This window comes from Morone saxatilis, unplaced genomic scaffold, assembly GCF_004916995.1.
Source record: "Morone saxatilis isolate NCDOM2014 unplaced genomic scaffold, NCSU_SB_2.0 Contig19, whole genome shotgun sequence".
NCBI lineage: Eukaryota > Metazoa > Chordata > Actinopteri > Moronidae > Morone > Morone saxatilis.
The window spans coordinates 3,740,731-3,745,486 of record NW_023339751.1 but is presented as its reverse complement, the minus strand read 5'-3'; the positions used below and the strand labels follow the sequence as shown (position 1 = coordinate 3,745,486).

Here is a 4,756-nt window from a genome sequence, read left to right as displayed (position 1 = left end):
AAAGTAAAAAAAAATTACACCACCACCTACTGGCTTGGCATGCATACTACAACGTTTTTTCAATCATTTTTGTTTATCTGTGTGCAGGAGGCTTTTTTTCACATGTTTATATGAATGCAGAACTTTTTTAAAATGCAAAGGTAAAATGTTATCTGACTGTTTTGTACCAGTTAAAACTCCTTGTAGTGTTTAACAAGGTAATAGTATGCCACTTTTGTGTTCACAGCTTGTTCAGATCAGTGGCCAACAAAACAATATATAAATTATATAATATTTGAATGCAGCAAAACTTTATTTCAGTTTCACTGTGAAGTCCAGGCTTTTATTGTGAAGGGGCGGCGGCTCAGCCCCCCGGTGCCCGGCGGTGGTGCTGTGCGGCGCTGTTGACGCAGCTGGGGCCGGTGAGTGTGAAGCGCTGACAGGACGCTGGTGGAGAGCAGCCGTCGGCGCACAGAGCTCAGTGAAGTGTGTCTGCAGCAGCGAGCATAACACTGGATTACCATCACACACAGGTAAGCATGTTCCTGCTCCGGATCACTGCTGCATGAGGCTGCTGCTCTTTACTGTAATCTGGAGGGTTTTAATGTTATTATTATTAATCCATGCCCATATTTCACCCCCCACATTAACAGCTGACTTTGTGTTCCTCCCGTATGGTGCAAAGCCTTGTGCCAGTTTAATGTATTTCTTATTAATCACTTCATTAAGTGTGAATTCAGCAGACTTGTTTAAACATAAGAGCTTTTTTTGTGAGTCATTTTTTGGGTTTTGCCCCTCAGCAGGGAGGCTCTCTGGCTTTGGGACAGTTACTGCAGTGAAGACTGATCCATACAGTGGAAATGCGACCCGCCATGGGTGCCGCACTCTGAGGCTGAAATGCCCCAAGAGGAAACCCAAATACTCTGGGAATTAAACCCTTCCTCACTTAATGAATACTGCCTGCTATCATTTAAAGAAAAGAAGGAAGAAAAAAAGAGTAATTAATCCCTGTAGTGTGGTTGTTTCTTTAAGTTGGCAGGTAGCAGTGAGGCTTATTAGCGGTTGTCATTGTGAGTCATACAGAGCAGACTACAGGCTACTCCACATGCATACAATAAGGCTGTGACATCAGGACCCTGCACTTAATGGAATGCACATTATGCGGCATGGAGGTGTTGGGAATAGTTTATTGGATAGTATTTCTCTGTCAGTTTTAGCACAATGTTGTCAGGTTGGACTGCAGCCTTTTGCCATCTTTGATTGGATGACTGTGGAGGTGAGGATGAGGAGTTAGATGCAGGGGGGAGAAGTAGTCCATGAGTTCAGTGCTGCTTTCTAAAGTATTAATGTCAGTTTACAGCAATATTTCAGTACATTTTCTGTGTGCACAGTAGTAATGGTGTAAGTTATTGACACAGTGGACTTGGATGTTGAACTTTGACAAACAGGTCTGCCTGAGGCGTCATAATGAACTGCATGTGACATGAACAAATGCACAAGTGTGGAGTATATAGACACACATGCTAATCAAATATACTCACCTCTTGGTTTGCGTGTAAGTCCTGCACAGCACTGTCACTGCTTTCTGACAGTTTCAACTGTTTGGCGAAGGAAGAAATATGAAATGTGGATTTTAAAAAATGCAGAATAGAGCTGATAATTGTGCTAATTTTGAGCTAAATTCTTACCACAAGTAAGTATCCCAAAATGTCCCTTTAACATATCTCTGAATCTCAAATGCCAGCAGAAAAAGAAAATAAATCTTCACCTTCACTGCAGAATTAGTCACTATAAATGTAATTTACCTCTGAAACATAGCAGATGTGTTTTCATTCATAAGTTCACTGCTTGGTAATGATTTCTGTTTTACTCCCAAGGGCTCTGAGTAACATGACACTAAACAGCTTGATAAAATATTAACCCCAACACAAATAATTAATCAAACTGCTTCGAGGACGGAGGCAAAGCTGTCGGACTGATTTTCTTAAAAGTAACGGTGTCGGTGCTTTTTTAGAGTTTTACACTCTATCACATTTAATAGAGATACTGTATCTACACACTGTTTACTCAGAAATACCAGGACCATTAGCTCTCAATGTGTGAAAGGACTTGGGTATGTGCAACCAAGCCCCAGAGAGATATTGTTATGATTAAACTGAACTTGTCATTAAGTGAAACAGGATTTTAAATATCCACTCTGCTCTCTGCTGCTGCTGCTTCTGGGTGACATATTCCTCAAGTACACAAGGAAATATTGACTCAGTAGTAGCTCGGCGGCGTATGAAGCTCTACTCCTGGTTGACATGTCAGCTGAGGAGTTGTAGATGTTTACACAGGGACAGTAGTGGGTTTGCGTGAGTAAATGGAACAGATACATCCGTCGTATGTTTGGTAGCCAGCAGCTCAGCCGTGAGCCATTTGTTCAGTCAGTCACTCAAAGGGCAGCCAAAGCCCTGTGACCTTTTGCACATACTGTTGTGCAATTAAAGCAATTCAAAGATGAAAGATGTGAAGGAGCACTCTTTTTGTCAAGAGTGAAAGGATTCAGCACATTACAATAGTATAATGTAGCTTATACAGTAGTTAATACTTGTTTGTTTTAGGTTAAGTAGCCTCAGTGTAAAACTATAAGGGATTCAGGATAGAAAGATTTGACTGTAATTTGGGGTTTTCAAGGATTTTCTCTCCGAATTATTTACGTGTTTTAATATGTCTCACCAGGATTTCAGGGTGCAAAGTGCTGCTGTACAAAGGAATATTCAAATAGAACGTGACGTCTGGCACTCGCGTTTGTTAGCCAGTAACATGTAGTTCTAGCTTTTTTCAGAGACGCAATAAAACAAGGTCAAAGTGTTGCATTTCAGTCTTTAAAGCTTGACAAACAGAAATGATAACCTGTGGAGTAAGGATGGGACCTGTTGGTATGAACCCAGCGCAGTTGTTAATATTTTATGAAGCTTGTTCAGAGTCACGTTACGCAGATCCCCTAGATTTGAGAGGAGCAACCCTCTGACACATGAATCTCAAAACTGAGTTTCAAAGATTTTTTGCAAGAGCCAGCTGGCCTCCAGATTACCCAGGCTTGTTTTTCCAAGATGATGTCTGTTTGGTTTCTGAAATCTGACACTGAATCTTAGGAAATACGAAATAGTTATTGTTTATTCGAGTTAAAATACCACAGGGGTTATGACAGCGCCATTAGAATTTGTCTTTTACCTGTTACTGAGAAGATATTGTCTTTGTAGTGTGCAGGTATACTGGGGGTCGGGACCCCCACTAGGGGTTGCCAAAGCTTCATGGGGGGGTCGTGAGGCCTTTTTGATTGTAAGGCGTGCTAGAAAGTTGACGAAATATACACAGCAAGCCTAAATTTCAGCATTTGATTTACTTCGGTGACAAAAAGAAATGTAAATTGTTTAATAGACCAATGGTCAAGTGTCAGGGACAAGAAAACACTGAATGTGTCAGAAAATAAGCCGATTAAGTCTGAATGATTGTTAAAAATGAAACAAATACATGATATAGACAGATAATTGTATAAAAAGTTCCCTAAACAGGAAATAATCTGCTCAAAATTTATCAAAATCACTCGTTTTACACAAAGTTCTTGCAGTTACTGAGTTCACTGTTTCGGTTCTTTGTACAGTTTTGAATAAAATATGAAATATTCATAAAATATATTCTCACATTCTCACTCTTACCAAATAATAGAAAAGGGGTCCATTTAAGGAAAAAGGTCTAATGTACCCATGTGTTCAGAATGAGTGTAAACTAATGATTTACTCTTATTGATTGCAGTTCTGAATGTGGTACAAACACTGGACAATAGCAGAATAAATTAATGATATTCTGTTTCTTTTATTAAGGTATATTTCTCAAAATCCCCCTTATTTATTAGTCAGAGCATGCAGACTGCTCAGTGAAGTTCGTTACGAGCATGACGTGGACTAAAAACCTCTGTAGTGACAGTATCTGCAGAAAGCAGCCTCGTCTTCACTGTGAATAACGGAGTGGGTTCGGATCAGGCCGGATGTTTCAGCCAGACACCAGGTTTCTGTTTTCACTCCATTAATGTTACAACAGGTCGCTTAGCAACCCCCTCCTCTCTCTCTCTCTGGAGATCGAGCGGGGCCCCCCATCATCCGTCCCTATTTCGGGAAAATGCCGACCCCAAGTCTGACTGCAGTCCACAACGCAGACACCAAACAATCGCACCAGGCCAGGCTCCATCAGATAAACCGCGGCCTGGGCTTCATAGGTGGGCCCAGCACAGATATCAGATTTTCACTAATTGTGTTATTATATCTTCCAGAGAGGGGTTATAAACCTGGCTATGCATCACTGTCACTTGATAATTCTGGTTTTTTGTTTATGTGACGATGAGTGGGGGGGGAGTGAGGACAACCCATGCTGGTTCTTATTAAAATATCTGCCGTGAATGCTGTTGTTTTTCGCCATCAGCTGGCTGTCCATGTAACACACACAGACAGAGCAGAGAGAGAGGAGAGAGAGAGTAGGCGTGGAGGTGTGGTTGTTGGTGCAGGAGAGGAGGCTTAAATCCGATCACTAACGCATAAATTGTCTTTTCACCTGCCTTGTTTACAATGCGTCCATGATAGGCGGAGGAAGAGGAGGGGGCCTCTTTGTGCCACGGACCCTTGAAAAGCCCCAAAGCCATAAGCAACTTCACTTCAGCCATCGGACACTTGCAGGCCAATGGCAGCCAGATGGAGAAAGCGGGCGAGGGGTTGGGAGGGTGGGGTTTGGTGGGAGAGAG

General features: G+C 41.9%; 1 protein-coding gene across 1 annotated transcript in view; it reads left to right on the top strand.

Annotated features, from left to right (window-relative positions):
- The first annotated feature begins 408 nt into the window (after positions 1-408).
- Positions 409-4,756, top strand: part of LOC118329469 (sorbin and SH3 domain-containing protein 1) — a 42,022-nt gene continuing 37,674 nt past the window's right edge. Inside the window, exon 1 of the mRNA XM_035663674.1 lies at positions 409-512. The gene's annotated coding sequence lies outside the window, so the exon portion shown is untranslated. The remainder of the gene's footprint in view (positions 513-4,756) is intronic.